Source organism: Tursiops truncatus, chromosome X (genome assembly GCF_011762595.2).
Source record: "Tursiops truncatus isolate mTurTru1 chromosome X, mTurTru1.mat.Y, whole genome shotgun sequence".
In the NCBI taxonomy this organism is placed as follows: Eukaryota; Metazoa; Chordata; class Mammalia; order Artiodactyla; family Delphinidae; genus Tursiops; species Tursiops truncatus.
Window position 1 is genome coordinate 21,670,682 of NC_047055.1, and position 23,961 is coordinate 21,694,642.

Sequence of the window (23,961 nt, forward strand, 5' to 3'; positions counted from 1 at the left end):
AATAGAATTTTATACTCTTATTATAGAATAATGAGAAATATTCAAAATTTATCCAATGAAATAGTTTTTCTTAAGTCATTTCCTGCTTTTTATTAATCCAAAGTATAAAGTTCACTAATGTTAGTAGTTTGACAATAATCTAAAAAAGGTATGTAAAAATCAGATATCCCTATAATCAATTACACTGAAAGCATGACAATAAAAATAGATATAAGATGTAGGTTTCATCAGTAAAGGTGCATTCCCTGGTTCAGTGATATCACTCCAAAATGCTGGGCACCAAATGAGTTATAAATCTGAGAAAAATTAAATCACAGTTGAGTGTATGTTACTAAAACACAAAGTACATAGAGGATGAAATAATAAAATAGCTATAAAGTTAGAACTATTCAGTAATCTGTTCAATAAATATATTTTGAGCATGTTATGTATGATAGGTATAATAGATTGAATGATCAAATGAATCTAATGCAGTTTGGTAAATGCCACTATAGGAGACATGCAGGGTGCTAGGAGTACACATATGAGGAGCTCTCATTCCTAGAACATGAAAACACTGTAGAAGATATAATCCTCTGACTTTTTTTCTCTCAGATAACATATAAAGTTAAGGAAATTGTATATCTAGTAGCACGCCAACAACAATAAGAAATCAAATACTATAAAGGATTTGGAATATAAATGCTAAAGAGAGTTAGAAAAAAGTAAAGGTCATTGGAGCAGTGAGCTAATGGAGAAGATGGAATTTGAGCAACTGATGAAAGAGTTGACCTTCAGTAAGTGGAAGTGTAGTGCAAGAATATTATAGTCAACGAGTACAACATATAATAGAGGAACAGTGACAAAGATGGCAGCTAAGGAGATGGGGAATAAGAGAAAGGTGCAGTAAGGACTGGAACAAGAATTTTGTGGAAGAGGGTAGTAAGTGATAAGCTTGATTTTAAAAAAAAGTGAGGCAAGATTGTGAAGTATTGGAGATTTTTGATTTGTTTAGGTCATTTATAATGAGCTCTTATGTCAACCGTGAAAGTGCAGCTCTAAGATCTCATGTAATAGACAAAAGACCCCAGGAGCACCCACAGGTGGCTGCCAGTAAATGACTGAAAGTTACAGTGATACTAAGGCAGATCCATTCCTATGAGATGTAGGACTAATCTCACAGGGCGACTTTGGTCCCAGGATACCATATTAGCCTGATGTAAATTTTCCTAAAACTGTGCTGCAGTCTGAGACTCTTCCTCGCTAATTCTTTCCTTCACAGAGCCCAGACTTGCAGTGTAGAATAACAGCTCTTTCCCTCTTCTCCAGCTTCCTGTCCTACCTTCTTTCCCCCCTCACAGGATTTTCTGGCAATAAAATTTCTTGCCCTTCTGACAGCAGAACTCTTATTAATTCTTAAGCTGGAAAATGCAATAATGAAAATGAGATTTTATTAGAACTAAAATTGTAATGCTATAAACAGAGAAGTAAAAAATAAAGCCCTGGAAATTGGGAGGGTATGGATTTATTTAACAGCTATGTGATGATGACATGAAATTCAGATTTGGGAAGAAAATGATAGAACAGTTATGATGGAGAATTGCACAGTAGATCAATGTTTGCTCTGGTAAAAAGAAGCAATACAGATATCCAATAAAGGATTTCCTTCCAAAATATATAATGAACTTCTTCAAATCAATTTAATAAAAGACTGATAATCTGACTTGAACAGGTTCTTCCATATAGATGATTCCAAATCTCCAGTAAACATATTAACATGTAGTCAGCATCAATTAGTCATCAGAGGAATGTTAATTAAAATCAGATTGAGAAACTATTAAATGCTCATAATAATGGTTAAAATTTTAAAAGCAGATAGTACCAAGTTTTGGTTAGGATGTAAAACAAGCTGATTTCCTACATACTCCTGGTAGGAGAATAAACTGTTAGATTCACTTTGGAAAAGCATTTGGCAATAGCTAATATAGTTGACTAATATGTAAACTCAATAGCCCAGGACTTCCCTTTCTTTCCTAGTGTGTTCATTCTCATTGCTGTGCAGTTTCCATTCTTTGAATATACTAAAGCTTATGTATTCATTCTACTGTATGTATATAAAGTTTAAAACCAAGGAGAACTAATTTGTGATGCTTAAAGTCAAGATAGTGGTCATTCTTGGGTGACTGTGCTTCAGTGCTGCTGAAAATATTATATTTCTTGGCCTGAATGATGGTTATCCATATATTCACTTTGAGAAAATTCATCTAACTGTACAATTATGATTTATGCATCAATAAAATATTGTACATTGTATATTGTATATGCATATTGTATTTAAATATTAAGAGAAAATTTAAAATAACAAAAATATGGTCTTTCCAGATTAAAATGTCCATATTATTCTTATTCTATTGATCTTACTGTATATGCTTTTACTGTTAGAGTTGGATTTGTTGAATGTTCATTATTTTCTAGATTTATCAATTTAAATAGGATTTGACTTTCCCATTAGACAGTAAAACCTTGAGCACTAGACTATTTCTAATCTTCATATCCACTCATGGATCTCTCCTTAAACAAAAGATACAGTGCTGCTAAAACCTTAGATCATTGCTCTTGTATCTCCATTTCTTGTGTGAAGGATACACACATACACACACACACACACACACACATTCGTGTATGTGTGTGCTAGGTTGAAAGTGGTATTTATTTTTAACTTCCTGATGTTATCTCCTAATTACCTTAAACTTCCATAATTATGTTTTCATTATTAAGACTTCTTTTGCATCGTGCTGTTTTTTTAATTTTTTTAATTTAATTTTTAAGATATTTATTAATAGGTGCCTGCAGTTTGACTTTTTTGAAAAAAAACAAGCTGTAAACTTTTATGACAAATTAAAAATGAGGTTCTTAAAAATCTCAAACTTGACCAGATATTAAACAATTTAAAAACCTTTAAAAGTGTATTGAGAAAAACAAGGCTTTAAAAAAAATGTTTTTCATTACCAAAAAGAGACGTCTTTAGGTAAAAATAATAAAAACCCCATGCTGCATAGATAACGCAGATAGTTCTGGTTATCTGGTCAACAGGCACAAAGCAAGCACTTAAGGTCTTGGGCTCCAATCTTTTGTTCATTTCTTATTCATATTCATTTCTTCTTGTTGGATGACTAAACCGGATGATGGTAGATATGATAAGTGGGCATTTACTCAGCCCTGCCCTGCTCAGCCTCGTAGCAGATGAATTCTCAGCTGGTGGATAGGCTGCTTTTGTCTCTTTGCCATCTCATGGTTTAGGGTTTTCTGGGCGTCTGCGTCAGTAATTGAAGTTGCGGCGGTACAGACATTGAGGCGGCTGCTGACCTTGGGTCTCATCTCCTTGATTTTTTCTCATCTTCTTCATTGCCGTCCTCTCTGGGCTGTCTTTGGCCAGGAGGGCCCCTGTGGTATCATGGTCTATAACCCTGATACATATTCTGCCTCACTGGTCTACCTTGTTCCCCTGCACCCTGGTTGTCAGCACCCTCCAACCTGCACAGGAGGGTTGGAATACAGTGGTCGTCACCCATAGGGTCTCCGCATGTAGTAAGGTGGGAACCTTCGCCTGCGGTAGGGCCTGGCCTTCGGGAGCACTCTCCGATCCCTCATCCTTTTCCCCACTCACACTATTCTGGTAATTCTGCTGGTGGTTGAGTGGAAGACCCCTGCGATGTGGAGAGCGTCTATAATGGTTACGGTCTGGTGCACATGTACCGCCTTGCGCTGGAACTCCACAAGGGCCTGTAACATTTGCTGTCTCCGCGTCCTTTTCTCCTTCAACAACATCAAACTCCACAGTCTCTCTGTCTCCTATGCTGCGAAGGTACTTCCTGGGGTTCTTCTTCTTTATGGCAGTCTGGTGTACAAATACATCTTCCTTGGTGTCATTCCTCTTGATGAAGCCATATCCGTTTCTTACGTTGAACCATTTTACTGTTCCCAAAACCTTCATTGCGATGACCTTGTCGCCGCCGTTAGGCACCGCCAACGTGAGGTCGCCGGGGCCACCGCTCCCTGCACCGCTGCCCGTCAGGACCCGGCTCAGGGTCTGCAGCGCTGAGGGGGCGGGGGCGGGGCGGCGGGCGGCTGCTGGGTCTCGCTGCTCGTGGCTGCGGTGATGGTGACTGGGGCCGGCGGCTGGCAACTGCGGCTCCTCCCGGGCTGGGATGGTCACAAGGCCAGCTGCGGTTGTGGGGCTGCTCAGCGCCTCGCTGGGGTCCTGCTCTTCAAATTTAAGCGAAACAGTTGCCACTACATTGTCATGTAAGGACTCGCGATTTGCCCTAATGAACCATTTTCACATCTTTGCCAGTAAGGTTCTAGATATAATTTAGATTCTGCCAATGAGATGTACCAGAAAGAGACTTAGAAAGCAGAAGAGTAAAAGAAGTCGTTTGTCATTATTACAGGAGGCAACAAGTGTTGATATTGGGTTCACCAGACATGACTAATTGTCACAGTCAGCCAGAGAGTCCTTCCCTCCCTGTAAGTCACATATGTTAGAGCTGCAGGAAAAGTGTGACATTTTCACTTGTTTCCTACATTGTCTTTACCAAAATTGCTGTAGTGAATCTGAAAGCTGCTGGAGCTCCACAACTGATTTCCAAGCCTTGCAATGCTTTTAAGCACTTAATAATACTTTGTATTAAATCCCTTTTCAGAAGAAATACCTAGAATGATTTTTATATCCCACATCATGTTGATATAGTCTCAATATTATAATGTTTGAGGAAATAACTACTTTTAACAAACATAACTAATCCAATTACATTTTCTTAGGTGAATTATTCAATTCAGCAAGTACATGTGCTTTTATTGTTTTTTAAAGTTCATTTTTACCCTTGCATCAACTTATGTTAGGGCACATATCAATTACCAACAATTATTCATTGGCCATCTACAGGCATGCCTCTGAGATACTATGAGTTTGGTTCCAGATCACTACAATAAAGCAAATATTGCATTAAAGTGAGTCAAACAAATTTTTGGCTCCCAATGCATATAAAAGTTATGCTTACACTATACTATAAAGTATGTAATAGCATTATGTGTAAAAAAAACAATGTACGTACCTTAATTAAAAAATAATGCTGGGGGAGGGATAAATTAGGAGTTTGAGATTAAAATATACACACTACTATATATAAAATAGATAACCAACAAAGACCTACTGTATAGCACAGGGAACTCTGCACAGTATTCTTTAATAATCTATAAGGGAAAAGAATCTGAAAAATATTAGATACAGGTATATATATAACTGAATCACTTTGCTATACACTTGAAACTAACACAACATTGTAAATCAACTATACTTCAATAAAAAAATAATAATGCCGTTGGAAAAATGGTGCCGACAGACATGCTTGATGCAGGGTTGCCACAAACCTTCATTATATAAAAAACACTGTCTATGAAGAGTGATAAAGCAAAGTGCATTAAAACTAGGTATGCCTGTACTATCTTCTGAACGCTGTGCTATGTCCTGGTATTATAAGGATGTTGTATAACATGCTTTATGCTTACAATTTTATATTAGAAATTGTAATCCTTGGTCTTTGGCAACCAAGGCTTCTTTTAAAGACACTTGGATTAAGTAAAAGATTGTCTTATTTTATCCCACGCCATAATCTGTCATAAGAATTGATTGCACTATAAACTTTACCGTTTACTTAATAAACATAATGTCCTTCTATGTATACAAATCTACATTTGTTTACAGAGTTACAAAGATGAATACAATATGGTCCATTTCTCAATGTGCTCACAATCTAGTGGTGAGGGCAGGCATAGTTATGACAAATTATAACGAGTTTAGGTTATGATGAACTCAACATAGAAGTAAAAAAAAAAAATCCTACAATAGCATAAGCAAAGTGTTTTATTCTGCATCAAGAGTTGAATAAACCTTGCCATATGAATAGAAATGTTGTCTGCCCCTAATTTGAATTCGATCAAGTCTAAAGAGGAAGAAGGACATTTTGGACAAACAGAACAGCTAGAAAGTGATATAAATGCATCAAAATAAACTATTAGGTAATCAAAAATATTTTGATTACCTAATAAACTATTAGGTAATCAAAAATATTTCAATATTTCAAAAATATTTCAATATTTCAATCAATGATATTGGTGTATACATTGCATGCTATCAGGATGAGTTTGAATTTTATTCTCTAGGCAGTCAAGAGCCAGCAGAAGAGAGCTAGCAGTGGAGAACATGATCAAAGTTGGATTTAGAGAGAATTCCAGTGGTAATGGGAATTCTGGAATAGAGGGGAGAATAATAGGTGTCCTGAAAATACCAATGTCCTTCTTTTGCTTTGTCTTTAATGCCTATTTTGCAAAGGTGACTTGCCTCATCGGCATAACTGCTGTAGTGTAACTGCCTGATATTAAGCTTTTTGATTGTAACGTAAGTGTCCGATATTAAGCTTTTGATTGCCGAGGCATCCATTTCAAAGACATCCATCTCAAATAAACATATTGCCAGGTGTATGACACAGCTCAGCTAAGTAAAAAACCAGGCTGCCCCACACATGAGGTTTCCCTTTTAGAAAACCCTGAGTAACCTAGGTTTACTGAGAGTGACCTTGCTTTTGCCTTCCCGTGCTCTAATTCCCACTCTTATGCTTTAAATTCTCCAATAAAGAGTGAACCTGTGAGGCCTTAGGCACCCCTCTTTTGGACCCTGATAAGGGCAGAGCCCCAGGTTGGTGCGCTCTCTCTCTCTCTCTCTCTCTCTCTCTCTCTCTCTCTCTCTCTCTCTCCCCCTCCCTCTCCCTCTCCCTCTCCCTCTCCCTCTCCCTCTCCCTCTCCCTCTCTCTTTCTCTGCTCATGACTTTGCTGTGTAGCCCTTGGGTGTGCCACGTACCCTCCAGGACCTGTGAGTAATAGATCTTTTTTTCCCCCAAAGTTCCTTGATGGATTTTTGCTGATGTGCATCTTGCAATCATAATAAGAACCACAAGGGCCTGTCCAGCCACAACACTGGCTTTGGTTGGGAAAGTATCTGTGGGCCCAGGTGAGTACATTAGAAATTCCTAGCCAATAGTATCACTATTGGTAGGCTAAGAGTGACACAAAACAACTGGCTTATAACAAAAATGAGGTACTTAACAACTGAAGTTCCTCAGACAAGGGTCCAAAGCCAATCTTTCAAAAATAATATTTTTTTGAATTGTGCTATGTATAATGAGAAATATTAATGTATGACTTTATGAGCTTATACATGGTTAGTTACCTTAATTTATTACAGTTTTAATGTTTTTGTTTTTTCAAAAAAGCAAGCCCATAATTTGTATAATTGGTCTAAATTCTATCCATTGTACACTTTGTCTAATGATACCGTTGATCAATTTACTCTTTTTGAACAAATTTGTCCTATTATTGAATCCCCAATAAGCAGTAAGAACTGAGAAATCTTTCAACCTGAAGTGGAGCATTAGAGATAGGGTCTCAAACCTAAAATAGTTTATGACAGACCATTTTATATTTAAGAAAAGCAATGTAAAAATGTATACACTATCATCTAGTCCAGTAAAAGCTAGCTCATTACCTACATTTCTCCAATTTTTCAAGGACAAATATAACTTCTCTGATTTTTTTTCTTCATTATTCTTTCTTTTGCTCTCTCTTTTGTCATTGAACACATTTTTACTGGAGCCCAAGGGACAAAAAGTGCATTTTAAAGTCAAATATATAAGCTGTAATTAGGCTCAGGACCTGATTTTTTTAGTGAAAAAATTGAAGTCACATTATAGTTCAGATTTGTCCTTATGGATAAAGATGTTAAGATCACATCTTATTATGTCTTGTGCTTCTTTTGGTCACATTCAAGAAACAAACAAACAAAAAATTCAATTATTTAATCATTATATCTTTTTCTTAGTGGAGCAATGGAATCATCATATTATTTCTCTGTTTTTATTATTCATCTTCCTGTGCTCTATTATTACTGATAGAATGACAAGGTTAAAAATAATGCCTTTTGTTCAATACTTCTGAGTGTCTTTGAATGCCATACTTTTGAACCAAATTAAACATTATTCTTAACATTTATTATATTCCAAAACCAGGAAAGATACTCATAGGGAAATATTTAAAGAGTTCTACTTTCTCAAATTACCCTTGGATTGACTAGTGAGTAAAAAACCATGTTCTTGACTCACTGGGTTTAAATTCACCATCGGAGTTATCTCCAGAGAACTGCATTTCTACATCTAGGGAGACACTTCTTGCTTGTCATTCTTAATTGAGAGCAGCAGCCCAAGTAACACAACAGTACAAAGACCATCAGTAAAAATGTCACATCAAAATGAATTAAAGTAAATGGATTTGCTAGCTATCAGTGTGTCTGTCAGGACATTACCAATCTTGACTCTCACATATCATATGTATGAACTGTTTATCATGGTTGATTTTTCCTGCTGCAATGTGTACACTAACAATTATAGCAATTGCCTACACAATGTAAAATCAGTTGGCATAAAGCTATCATAAAAATTGTGTGATACTACTGCAAGTATGAGCATACAGATTAATTGAACAAAACAGCAATTATAGAAGGACAAAGAGAAGTTAGTTATTTAGTATATGATAAATAGAGCATATCAAATTGAAATGAAAAAGAGTTACTATTCAGTCAAGTATCTTAGGATAAATAGTGATTTAGGAAACACATATATAATTTCTATAACTACATCTATATGTTTTTTACTTCAATAGATACTATATGGACTAAAGCAGTGGTTTAAAGCCAGGAGGTACATGTCAGAATAATTTTTTCAGCTCTCTCAAAATATACATTACAGCTGGTTCACTTGAAAAAATTGGGACAAACTAAAATATCAAAAATAGAAGATGTTATTTATTGGTACATCAAATCAAAAGACTGTTAATGGAAGAGATATAAGGATAACATCTAATTTTATTGACATGAAAAACATCATAATATAATATTGAGAAAATTGACCAGGATACAAAATTGCATGCATAGTATGCCAGGGGTGGGGAGTAAAAGAGAGAGAAAGAATGGAGAAAATACACCATAAAACAATAATGATTATCCCCTGGATGTTGGAATTAAAATAGATTTTTCCTATTTCATTTACTCTGTTACCTTTGCTTATCTGTATTTTCAAATTGTTCTTCCCTTAGCACATATTACTTTTACATTAATAATATTATCAAAGTTAGAAAAAAGACTGAGTTATATATATTATATATTATAAGTATATATAAATAATGCATTATATATTATATATAATGTATAATTTCTGTATTATATATTATAATTTATATTCTGTATTATATAATTTCTATATTGTATTATATAACTGATATATTATAATTTCTGTATTATATATAATATATATAATTTCTATAACCAATTATATTTCACCTAACATAATTATTTTTACTTACCTTTCTTTTTACTGTGTCACCATGATATAAATACAACCTGTTGAAAAGTGAAAATTGAAAAATCCAGTCAACCATGTCTCTTTTCCACACATTTCTTTCTGTGAACTGAATTAACTGAAAAATTGGATGATTTATAGAAATAATGATATAATACATTGAATAGTAAATGAAAAGTATATCTGTCAAACTATAATCATCATAGTATTTTAGAATTGCAAAAAACTTTAGAAATCAGATAATATAATTCTATCTTCCTGGAAATGAGAAAACTGAGTAATCAGTAGTCTTTTTTAAACATAATGTGGATACTGAACATGTATTTCTCAGAAGACTGCATAGGAAAAAATGGAAGCAACGACAAGAAAAGCATACAAATTAAGAAGCAAAATGATGAAACAACCAGTTACAATGTTCTGGTAATTCTTTCCAGGACTGTGTAATTTTGGATTAAACTAAACTGTCCCTTTAGAGAAGAGGTAAAAATCAGACCTAAGGAATTGTTTTCAAAAGGAAAGGCTGATCATCTTGTTCTCCACGGCTTCTCCTCATTCTTAAACTTGCATAAAAATTTCTGAACCTCATAGAAAAACTCTCTTCATTGGTAGGGTGGTCAGAGTTCCAACAAATTAAATCCTCAAGTAATGCACCTGTAACAAAGGCAATGGGAAAAAAGATCCACAACTTCCAAAATCTTGTCACAATTGGAAGACTCTAGCCCACAAAATAGAAAGCAGCACATTTGTGTGAGGCAATAGATTGAAATTTCAATCAGGCAATAGATTGAAAGCAGAATCACCATGATGATACCAAAGGCATGCAGAAATAGAATATACAGTACAACCAATATAAAGATTATTTTGTTATAAAACTATTGTCTATTACCCCCAAAATTGTTTGTATCCATTTTAGTAACCAAAATGTATGATTATTTTAAAAATTTACTTATACCTGATTTATATTCTTACTAGAACTTCTTCCATATTATTACTTCTCCATTATTTTGTTTCCTCGCTCAGTTAATAGATTTATGCCTTTAATTAATTTTTATTTTCAAGGTAAGTAGATAGCTTATTTTCAAATTCCTTACAGATTCAGGCTTGATTTCTGCTGTCTTCATTCATTAAAACAACTTGGTTGGTGGAACTGCTTGTGTTCCAAATTTTATCTGCTCAGATTCTCAGAATATTTCTTTCTTTATGTCTTGCACTGAATGTTGCCAAAGAATAAATCTGAGGACAGCTTGATTCTTATGTTTTTCTGTTTGTATGAACCAACTCGCTTTTCAGGTCTCAGTGCATAAATAATTATTTTGTAAATATTTGAAATATTTTATTTTGCCAGGATGTGTCTGTATTTGGGCTATTTTCCTTTGACTCCATGGGTGTATGGTGATTGTGTGGGCATACATACACACAAAGCATACACACATACATACACACAAAGCAAACTTCAGAAAGAACAAAGCTGGAGATGTCACACTTGCTGATTTCAATCTATAATATAAAGTTGTAGTAATCAATGCATTATGATGATTGCATAAAAATACACATAGATCAATGGAAAAGGATAGAGAGCCCAGAGATAAACCCATGCATATACAGCAAATTAATTTATGATGAGGGAGCCAAGAATATACAATGGGAAAATGATAGTCTCTTCAATAAATGGTTTTGGAAAAACTGTACAGCCATATACAAAAGAATGAAACTGGACCACTATGTTATACCATACACAAAAATCAACTCAAAATGGATTAGACTAGGACATAAGACCTGAAATCATAAAATTTCTAGAAGAAGACATAAGGTTTAAGCTCCTTGACATCAGTCTTGGCAATGATTTTTTTAGATTTGACACCAAAAGCGAAGGCAACAAAAGCAAAAATAAGCAGTTGGGATTACAGCAAACTAAAAGCTGCAAAGGAAACAACAAAATGAAAAGGCAACCTATGAAATGGGAGAAAATATTTGCAAATCATATATCTGATAAGGGGTTAATATGCAAAATATATAAAGAACTCATACAACTCAATACAAAAATTACAAACAAGCCAATTAAAAAATGGGCAAAATATGTGAATTGACATTTTTCCAAAGAAGACATACATACGGCCAACAGGTACATGAAAAGATGCTCAACATCACTAATTATTAGAGAAATGCAAATCAAAACTACAATGAGGTATCACCTCACACCAGGCAGAATGGCCATCATCAAAAAATCTACAAACAATAAATGCTGGAGAGGGTGTGGAGAAAAGGGAACCCTCTTGCGCTGTTGGTGGGAACGTCAATTGGCACAGCCACTATGGAAAACAGTTTGAAGGTTCCTCAAAAATTAAAAAGAGAACTATAGTATGGTCCATTAATTACAGTTCTGAGTGTTTATCTGAAGGAAATGAAATCACTGTTGAAGAGATACGGGTACTCCCATGTTCATTGCAGCATTATTTGCAATTGCCAAGACATGGAAATAACCTAAGTTTACACTGATGGATGAATGGATAAAGAAAATGTGAGAGATACATATTCCATACATATAATATATAACAAAACACTATATAGTTAATAATGTTAATCAATATTAATTAATAATTTAAATTCATATTAATAATGTATGATATATAGCTATATTATTCATCCATAAAATAGAAGTGAATCCTGACATTTGTGACAGCATGAATGAATCCTGAGGACATTATGCTAAGTGAAATAAATTAGACAGAGAGAGGTAAATACTGTATGATCTCATTTAGATGTGGAAGCTAAACAAACAAACAACAATAAAAAACCCTAAACTCATGGATGCAGTGTACAGATTGGTGGTTGCCAGAGGTGGGGGAAGAGGTCTGGACCAAATGGGTGAAGGTTATCAAAAGGTACAAACTTCCAGTTATGAGATAAATAAGTCCTGGAGATTTGATATACAGCATGGTGACTATAGTTAGCAATTCTATATTATATATCAGAAAGTTGCTAAGAGTAGATCTTAAAAGTTCTTATCATAGCAAAAAGTTTGTAATTATATGTGGATACTATAGTTGGTAACTATACATGGATGTCAACTGTTGTGTTAATCATTTCAAAATATATACATATATCAAATTATTATGGTGTACACCTAAAACTAATACAATGTTTTAAGTCAATTATATATCAATTTTAGTAAATATTTTTTAAATCAAGAAAAAAACTATTAATTTTCTTACTTTCTTTTCTGGAAAAAAATGAACACTAAATAAAGCTACACATCTCCTCATTTTTTCTTCTTCCCTATATGTCCTCTTTTACAAGATTCCAGTTATATTTTTATCAGTGCTGATTCCTTTGTAAATTATGATAGAACGGCCTAAAGATTTTGGGGGGATAAGTGGGATATAAATCTTAATTAAGTAAAGTAAAATGCTCGAATATGTTTTCATTTATCCTTATGAAAATATATGATGACTCCATGTTGGAAATTGTGAAATTTACCCTTTTTTGCTGTAATGAACAAATTTCTTCTGTCTTCATTGAATTAAAAAATTGCTATGAAATTTGCAGTAGTCACTTAAATTCTGTTTTAATAATTGGTTGATACTTATGGATTCTCCCCTAAATCTGTTGAAGAGTATTAGAGTTTTTATCCATGGGCCCATGAAACCCTAATTCTGTTGTTACCCTATTTTAAAGAAGTCTTAAACTCAGTCATGGCTCTGAGTTAAAGCTTAAGGAGGATGTTTGCATAGTGAGTGTCAGACATTTTCAGTGTTAATATACAGTTGTCCCTCTGTATCCTCAGGGAATTAGTTCCAGGACCCCTTCCCTGTGGACAGCAAAATCTATGCATGCTCAAGTCCTTTATATAAATTCACATAGTTTTTGCACGTAACCTATGCACATCCTCCCATATACTTTAAATCTCTTCTAGATTACTTATAGACAATTGTCTAGATTACCATTGTCTAGATTACCTAAGACAATGTAAATGTTATGTAAATAGCTGTAAGTACAATATAAATGCTATGTAAATAATTGCCAGTGCACAGCAAATACAAATTTGGTTTTTGAAACTTTCTGGAATTTTTTTTCAAATATTTTCAATCCATAATCAGTTGAATCTGCAGATGCAGAAACTGTGGATACAGAGGGAAGACTGTATAACATCTTTTGGCACAGTTGACTGTAAAGATTTTTTCGGTGGCCAAATGGTACTTATATTTCACTCAAAAGTATGTCTGTCATAGAATCGGAAGAATAACAGGTTGCGTGAATATCTGCAACAGACTGTTAATTTGTTTTTTTGTATTGTTAGCCTCAGTAGCCTCTTATGATCTTTTGTATTTCTGTGGTGTTGATTGTTACTTCTCCTTTTTTATTTCTGATTTTATCAGTTTGGACCCTCTCCCTTTTTCTCTTGCTGAGTGTGGCTAAAGGTTTATCTATTTTGTTTATGTTTTCAAATAACCAGCTTTTAGTTTCATTGATCTTTTCTATTGTGTGTGTGTGTGTTTTTAGTCTATATTTCATTTATTTCTGCTCTGATCATTATGATTTCTTTCTTTCTACTAACTTTGGGTTTTATTTGTTCTTCTTTCTCTGGTTCCTTTTGGTGTAAGTTTAAGTTGTTTATTTGAGCTTTTTCTTGTTTCCTGAGGTAAGCTTGTTTTGCTAGAAACTTCCCTCTTAGAATTGCTTTTGCTGCATCCCATAGGTGTTGGATAATTGTGTTTTGTATTTTTCTTTGTCTCTAGGTATTTTTTGATTTCCTTTGATTTCTTCAGTGATCCATTGGTTGTTTAGTAACATATTGTTTAGCCTCCACATTGGTGGTTTTGCGTTTTTTTTCTTGTAGTTTATTTCCATTTTCATAGTGTTGTGGTTGGAAAGGTGCTTCATATGATTTTAATTTTCTTAAATTTACCGAGGTTTGCCTTGTGGCCTAGCATGTGATCTATACTGGAGAATGTTCCATGTGTACTTGAAAAGAATATGTATTCTGCTGCTTTCAGATGGAATGCTCTATATAAATATTAAGTCCATCTGGTCTAATGTGTTATATAAGGCCTGTGTTTTATTACTGATTTTCTGTCTGGATCATCTGTCCATTGATGTGCTAGGTGTTAAAGTCCACCACTATTATTGTGTCACTGTCTATTTCCCCTTTTTTGGCTGTTAGCATTTGCCTTATATGTTGAGGTACTCTTATGTTGGGTGCATATGTATTTACAATTGTTTTATCTTTTTCTTGGATTGATCCCTTGATCATTATATAGTGTCCTTCTTTGTCTCTTATAACGGTCTTTATTTTAAAGTCTATTTTGTCTGATATGAGAATTGCTACTCCAGCTTTCTTTTGGTTTCTATATGCATAGAATACCTTCTTCCGTCCCCTCACTTGCAGTCTGTATGTGTCCCTAGATCTGAAGTGGGTCTCTTGTAGACAGCATATATACAGATCTTGTTTTTGTATCTATTTAGCCGGTCTGTGTCTTTGGGTCGGAGCATTTAATCCATTTACATTTAAGGTAATTATTGATATGTATGTTCTTATTGCCATTTTGTTAATTGTTTAGGATTTATTTTTGTAGATCTTTTTTATTTCCTTTCTTTACTGCTCTCTTCTCTTGTGTTTTGATGACTATCTTTAGGGTTGTGTTTGGATTGCTTTTTCTTTTTGTGTGTGTATCTATTATAAATTTTTGGTTGGTGGTTAACATGAGGTTTTGTATAGCTATATATATATACATGATTGTTTTAAGTTGCCAATCTTTTAATTTCAAATGCATCTTAAAAACTCTGCATTTGTATTCTCTTCCTCTAATGATTACTGTTTCTACTATCGTATTTTACATCCAAGTGTTTTGTGTCTCTTAACTGCTTATTGTGTATATAGATGATTTTACTATTTTTGTGTTTTTACTTCCCCACTAGCTTTATGTATGGATGATTTCCTACCTTTACTCTGTATTTGCCTTTACTGTGAACAACTATATGCCAATAAAATGGACAACTAGAAAAATGGACAAATTCTTAGAAAGGTATAATCTCTGAACATTGAACCAGGAAGAAATAGAAAATATGAGCAGACCAACTACCAGTTAGAAAATTGAGTTAGTAATTTAAAAACTCGCAACAAACAAAAGTCCAGGACCAGATGGCTTCACAGGTGAATTCTATCAAATATTTAGAAAAGAGTTAATACCTGTCCTTCTGAAACTATTCCAAAATATTGCAGAGGAAGGAACACTTTCAAACTCATTCCATGAGGTCACCATTACCCTCATACCAAAACCAGACAAAGATATCCCCAAAAAGAAAATTACAGGCCAATATCACTGATGAACATGGATGCAAAAATCTGCAACAAAATACTAGCAAACCAATTCCAACAATACATTGAAATGTTCATACACCATGATCAAGTGGGATTTATTCCACAGATGCAAGGAGTTTTTCAGTATCCATGAATCAATCACTGCAATACATTACATTAACAAATTGAAGAATAAAAACGGTATGATCATCTCAATAGATGCATAAAAAGCTTTTGATAAAATTCAGCATCCATTTATGGGAAAAACTCTCCCAAAAGTGGGCATAGAGGAAATATACCTCAATATAATAAAGTCCATATATGACAAACCCACAGCTAACATCATACTCAATGGTGAAAAACTGAAAGCTTTTCCTCTAAGATCAGGAACAAGGCAAGAATGCCCACTCTTGCCACTTTTATTCAACATAGTTTTGGAACTCCTAGCCACAGCAAAAAGATTAGAAAAGGAAATAAAAGGAATCCAAATTGGAAAGGAAGATTACTTCTTCCTGTCACTGTTTGCAGATGATATAAAGCTATATATAGAAAATACTAAAGGCACCACCAGAAAACTACTAAACCTCATCAATGAATTCAGTAAAGTTGCAAGATACACAGTTAATGTACAGAAATCTGTTGCATTTCTGTACACTAACAATGAAGTATCAGCAAGAGAAATTACAGAAACAGTCCCATTTACTGTCACATCAAATAGAATGAAATACCTAGGAATAAATTTACTGAAGGAGGCAAAATACCTGTACTTTGAGAAGTGTAAGATACTGATGAAAGAAATTGAAGACACAAATAGATGGAAAGATATACTGTGTTCTTGGACTGGAAGAATCAATGTTGTTAACATGACCATACTACCCAAGGCAATCTAGAGATTCTGTGCTATCTCTATCAAAATAACAATGGCATTTTTCACAGAACAAGAATAAATAATTTTAAAATCTATGAAAGCACAAAATACCCCAAATAACCAAAACAATCTTGAGAAAAAAGAACAGAGCTGGAGGAATCATGCTCCCTGACTTCAGACTATACTACAAAGATATAGTAATCAAAGCAGTATGGTACTGGCAGAAAAACAGACACATAGTTCAATGGAACAGGATAGAGACTCCAGAAATGAACCTATGTGCTTATGGTCAATTACTCTATGACAATGGAGGCGAGAATATACAATGGAGAAAAGACAGACTCTTCAACAAGTGGTGTAGGGAAAGCTGGAGAGCTACAGTAAAACAATGAAATTGAACATTCTCTAACACCTTATATTGTTAGTCTTTTTACTAACTGCTGATGACATTGTGGCACAAAACAGAATTTTAAAAATTTTTCTAACTAACTGAAGTTTTTTTCCCCAGATAACATGGCTTTTAAAAACTCCCAGAAATAACCCAGCTTTAAATACTTCCCTGTCTTGAAAAATCCAAAAGGAGACATAACTTTCAGTAGTATTTATGGTATCATTAAGTAGGCCTTTCACCTTCGTATAGGTCAGTTTTTGCAAATATTGATTCCACTAGCCTGTGTATTATATAATTATCATCAAGAGAAATCTACAAGTTAGCTGCAGCAATTTTCTAGAATTTGATCTATTATATTATTCTGAAGGTGAAAAACAACAGAAAAATCAGGTTCTCATTTATGCCATCTCCTGGTTATTTATTGAAAAATATTTTTGAGCACTGGTGAAGTAATATTAATATGAGAACAAATAAACTAGGGTGTAGCCTTTAGCCATTGAAAGATGATGATCATTTTCTTCAGGGAAGGATTGATGCAGAGGTTAGAACCCTGTTTTTATCAGTTGCATGTGTGAATCATCAACTTGTTACATGTGCCTAGTGACAAAGTGTAGTGAGGGAAAGTGTTTATTTTTAGTTTCTATCCATGTAAGTCTCAAACTGGGAATTTCCTCTCACATTGTCTTCATTATTCCTACTATATGTCTTCCCTGCTGCAATGGAAAATATTTTATCTTATGAGGCATTTTCAGCCTTTGAAGTTTAAAGATTGACTTTGGAGAGAAGGTACTGTACTGAGGCTCTGTAAATATTTAGAGTTTACTGTTGTTAGGTTGAGACTAATTCTCTGATTTGATGTTGCTGGTGTAAATCTGTCTGATGCCCAGTAAGTGTCTGTCTGTCTAATGATGTGTCAGAGTTGATAAATGGGCCCATTATAAAAGACTGAAAACATTAAAAATATGTCAATATTATTAAAGTCCAGAAACTGAACATATGTCATGTTATGTGTATTCTATACACCCTGATTCATATGAGTCTGATGAAGATGGATGATGGGAACTGGCTGCAAAAATATATAAGTTAATGAAATTAAACTGTATTGTTGGTGATGGATGAAGTCTCAGTTACCAGGTGTTTAATAATGGTAGAGATAATGCAAAAACTGAAAAGGGATTCTGGTTTAATTATGTATTTTCTGTGTAGCTTCACTAATGAATTTAATTGGTCTCTGGGAGATAACACAACTGAGATGTCAAAAAGCAGGTTTAGCCTCCCAGTCCAGAGTAGAATGGTAATTTAAATAACAATCCTTGAATAATAGAGAAATAATATTAGAAAGATCTACTGAGATAAATAAATGCAATTGTAACTGAAGCATATATCAAATAATTCTATGCATCATCTGTGTGTATAACCTATGGGAATTAATTCTTTGTATTTACTTTTCTTGATAATTCACTGTTTTGATATATTAACAACATTTAAATTCCTTCTAGAATATATCAGGGTTATGCTGTTTGCTGTCCTCTAAGCCATATGCTATTAATTAATTTTACTTTTATAAGTTTGATATATGCCAGCTGTCTTAATCCATTTGGGTTGCTTTAACAAAAATACCATTTATTTCTCACAGTTCTGGGGGCTGGGAAGTCTACCCTCAGGCCACCCACAGATTCAGTGTCTGTTGAGAGTCAGCTTCCTAGTTCATATATGGCCATCTTCTTGTTGTATCCTTACATGGTGAAGGGGGAGAACTCTGGTCTTTTCAGTTTCATAAGGGGGCACTAATCCCATTCTCAAGGGCTCCACCCTCATGACTTAATTACCTCCCAAATGTCCTGCTTTCAAATACAAGCATATTAAGGACTTAGGCTTCAACATATGAATTTTGGGGGAACATGATCATTCAGAGCATAGCACCAACAAACTAAGCTTTTTCATAAATTAAGATTGTTATAGTTATTATTTTCTAGAATCTATACATAAGGGCCTCCCCTGATGGCGCAGTGTTTAAGAATCCACCTGCCAATGAAGGGGACGCGGGTTCAAGCCCTGGTCTGGGAAGATCCCACGTGCCGCAGAGCAACTAAGCCCCTGTGCCACAACTACTGAGCCTGCACTGTAGAGCTCATGAGCCACAACTACTGAGTCCACGTGCCACAACTACTGAAGCCCACGCCTAGAATCCATGTTCCGCAACAAAGAGAAACCAACACAATGAGAAGCCCGCTCACCACAATGAAGAGTAGCCCCTGGGCTTCCCTGGTGGCGCAGTGGTAGAGAATCTGCCTGCTAATGCAGGGGACACAGGTTTGAGCCCTGGTCTGGGAAGATCCCACATGCCACGGAGCAACTAGGCCCGTGAGCCACAACTACTGAGCCTGCGCGTCTGGAGCCTGTGTTCCGCAACAAGAGAGGCCACGACAGTGAGAGGCCCGTGCACCGCGATGAAGAGTGGCTCCCACTTGCCACAACTAGAGAAAGCCCTCGCACAGAAACGAAGACCCAACGCAGCCATAAATAAAAATAAATAAATTAAAAAAGAAGGCTCAACATTTAAAAAAAAAAAAAAGTAGCCCCTGCTCTCCACAACTAGAGGAAGAACACGCACAGCAATGAAGGCTTAACACAGCCAAAAATAAATAAATAAACTTATTTTTAAAACTTTATACATAAATGTTGGGACAAATGTAGAGGCTTTTTCTACTTACATGCCAGTATTGGAGGTTTTATCCATATTAAGTTTTCACCAAGATTTGGGCAACAGAGGATTTTTTTCCCCTACCTTCTTAAGTATTGTCTATGCATGAGGCTTGAAGGAATATTGATGTTTCCTGGGTTAGACTTTGTATGAGAGATGATTACTGAAAATCTGAAAGACTGATTTTTAAAAAAATTCAGCAGATAGAAACAGCAAGCAAAAGTCAGTGATCTTTTACATGCAAAAAACTATTGCCACATTTGAGCTATAGAGAGTACCTGCCTTACTGTGACACATATCTGGGTTGAAAGGGAAAGGACAGATCTGCTTTCACTGGATGCAAATACATTCTCAATACCACCCTTTACCCACAAATGCAGTTATTAAAACGCTGAGCCATTTTTGTATCAGTACAATACTCCAGTTTTTTTTTTTTTTTTACAAAGCAAGCCCACTCACTCAGTGATAGAAAAGGTTGAGAATGGAAATCTGGATTGGCTAAGACTTGTCTAATGCAACCTTCCTTAGTATGCACATCACATCCTGCCAGCTATACTGCAGGGAGCAAGTGGTTATCACACAAATGTGCATCCTCTGAGCCAGAATAAACACCCGGTTACTCTCCATCTAAACTCATTTTCTAGAAGGAAGAGAAAATATATAGGAACAAAAAAAGAGAATGAAGAAAGGGGGGGAATGAATAACCCTTTTCCCTTTTCTAAGAAGGCAACAACCAATAGAACTTTTTTTTTTCTTACCATTTTCTACTGGGAAAAAAAAAAAAAAAAAAGCTCTATCTCAGCCATTAAGCCAAAGAGCAACAACTTAAGTTTCCAAGCTGTGAAAGGAAGTAGCAACTTGTGCCAGGTAGGAAGTCCTTTCTGTCTCCTCTTTAAGTTTTCTAAACCATGATTTCTCTGTTAAAATCCTAGTACTGACTTCTAGAGATCTGGTGTCTGTCATCTACTTTTTCTTGAATGAAAAAGCCCTTGGTGAAACTTCATTACTAATGACCTTCAGGATATTTATTGGAAAGGAGAGGAGACAGTGCAATAAAAGGAGGCAGTCTCTACTATTTTCTTGAGCAGAGGTGTGGGGAACATTAGGATGCAGCTGACAAAACTGCAGCTGTTGCCTATCTATGAACTCGTGTCCCAAATTAGTAAAAATGAGCTGTTTTGCAATTATAGAAACAGCTGCTCTGCTTATTTAGGAACACTGTTGCAATAGCTTTTATAAAATATATCACCATATGTTTTGTTCTGTACAATAGGTGAAAGTGGCTTAGGGTACTCAAAGATATGCTACAACTTAACATATTGTTTTAGTTTTCTGAACACCTTGCATATTTCATTCATAGTTTTTCAGCTCTGAATTTCTTTAGTGGCAGTTGTTTCTCTTACAAAAGATTGATGTCTTTCCCATTTTCTACTGTATACATTTAACAATATATGCTTTTCCATTCCCTATACCTATTGGGATTTGAATTTGAAAGGCCTTCTTGAATTTATTCACTTTCCCATGCCTCATTTATAAAATTCTTAGATTGTGAACAATTTATTACAAAATTGTTAATTTAATATTAATTTTTTTCTTAGCTCTCCTCATTTCTTTTATTTAAATTGATGTGTATCCTTAATTTCACTCAAGCCTTCACTTTATGTTTTAGGTTTAGGTTAGAAAAGTGAGTTTTCAATCTGCATTTATTTAAATAGAATCTAAAAAAAGATGATCAAATGAACTTATTTACAAAACAGAAACAGACTCACAAACTTACAGAAAGAACTTATGGTTACCGGGGGAAGGGTTGTGGGGAGGGATAATTAGGGAGTTTGGGATGGACAAAAAAAAAATTGTAAATCACTATATCATACACCTGTATGATGTATGATATTGTACATCAACTATATATCAATAAAAAAAGAAAGCGGAAAAAATTAAATGGAAGTTATTTAATCTCTATTTTATATTTTGGTGCCTTAAAATGCATACATGCAAAATACCAGCTGCTGGCATTCTTCTTAAAACTTTTTTTTTTTTTTGAGATTGTGTTTCAAGTCACTTCCATAGTCATGTTTTCTATTTCAGGTAAATATTTGAATGGCTCATAGAACTCAAAAAGTGTAATATTTCTGTGTTCTCAATTTGTGATTAGTAAACGTAGTCTTTGCAGAAGTTTAAACATATTTAAAATGATTACACCTAAATAATACTTAAAAATCGTTTATAAGTCTAATAATTTTCAATTTTCTAATACATATTAATACTGATATTTTGGTACTTTGGTCAAAATTCTGTTAAGTTAGTAAACAGTAGTAATGAATTCCAGGAATTAATAATTACTAGGCACCTATGATTGGTGAAAATTATGTATCTTATAAATGCTTTCCACTTATAGAGTTTAATGGCCAATCTATTATAAACGTTATGGCCAAACATTTAATGACTAATAAGTACCCATACCAAAGAAGGACAATTAGGAAATTTATGAATCCTGGTCTAGTGAAATAATTAGTTTTGCATAGGTAAAATTCTATGCTTTAGTTACAGGCATAGGTACATGGGAATATTGACTGATCCTGAGAACCTTTTGAGAAATACATGAGTGTAAAATTCAAGAACATACATTATGATCTGCCATTTATTTTTCTAAGTAAGACAGAGAGTTGTTCAATTTAATGATCTAATTGGTTACCTAATCGTTTTTTTGTTTGTTTACATATCTGTCTGGACCTGAACATTAATTTCAACACCTATATGTATTTGTCTTATTAATTAATTAATTAATTAATTAACTAAGTCTACACCACTGAAGCAATCTGTTAGTGAAAAAAGTACCCAGTTAACCCAATACTTTTAAGATATCGTTTCGTAAATTCTTAATTTTAAATGACAGTAACACTATCATCTATGCAAAAGAAAAGTGAAGAATGTTACCATTTCTGCTGTTCATGAGTGGAACTTGCATTCCATTTTTTGCTAAAATTTATATTTCCTAATTTTTCATAACATCTATACAGGCAAGTCAGATTTTTTTCTATCTTTATCCAAGTCAGATTTGTTTCTATCTTTATCATTATATAAAATGATGTATTTTTCACCAAGTTGTAACTTGGGGTGAGAGTCAATGAGCTCTGACTACTCTATAGAGCCCAAAATACCATTACCAGGTCTAAGTGAGGATCAATGTTCTAACTAGGAATTTATGCTTCCTCTCACAATGAGTGGCTATTTTATGTTAAAATGTCTTTGAATTGAGCTTAATAAAATCCCTGTTTTCAAAAGTGGGATTTCAAACACAATCATAATAGCTTACCTAAGTCCTAATACAAAACACATAATAGTAAATTAATGCATTATTATGAATGATCCATCTTAAAGAGTCTAACATTGTGTTTGCAGATGAGACCAACTGTTTTGATTCATATGTCTGTAGAGAGAGATTTATACCAAATATAGAGAAGGGTAATCCATTTAATGTGTGAATAAAATTAAGAATAAAATATTATGTATGTGGAATTTCCTAGCAGTGCAGTGGTTAGGACTCTGGCCTTCATGGCCATGGGCCCAGGTTCAATCGCTTGTTGGGGAACTAAGATCCTGCAAACCCTACAGTAGAGGGTTTGCTCATTTCTGTAGTGGATATTACTCTGAGAAAACCATAATTCAAAAAGAGTCATGTACCACAATGTTCATTGCAGCTCTGTTTACAATAGCCAGGACATGGACGCAACCTAAGTGTCCATCAACAGATGAATGGATAAAGAAGATGTAGCACATATATACAATGGAATATTACTCAGCCATAAAAGGAAACAAAATTGAGTTATTTGTAGTGAGGTGGATGGACCTAGAGACTGTCATACAGAGTAAAGTAAGTCAGAAAGAGAAAAGCAAATACCGTATGCTGACACATATATTTGGAATCTAAAAAGAAAGAAAAAAAGGTCATGAAGAACCTAGGGGCAAGACGGGAATAAAGACGCAGACCTACTAGAGAAGAGACTTGAGCATACGGGGAGGGGGAAGGGTAAGCTGGGACAAAGTGAGAGAGTGGCATGGATGTATATACACTATCAAATGTAAAATAGATAGCTAGTGGGAAGCAGCCACCATAGCACAGGGAGATCAGCTCAGTGCTTTGAGACCACCTAGAGGTTTGCAACCACCTAGAGGTTTGCGATAGGAAGGATGGAGGGAGATGCAGGATGGAGGGGATATGGGGATATATGTATATGTATAGCTGATACACTTTGT

The 23,961-nt window shown here is 34.6% G+C and overlaps 1 pseudogene; it reads right to left on the minus strand.

Moving 5' to 3' along the window:
• Nucleotides 1-3,121: 3,121 nt before the first annotated feature.
• LOC101323260 (Y-box-binding protein 1-like) lies at nucleotides 3,122-6,493 on the minus strand (annotated as a pseudogene).
• Nucleotides 6,494-23,961: the final 17,468 nt, after the last annotated feature.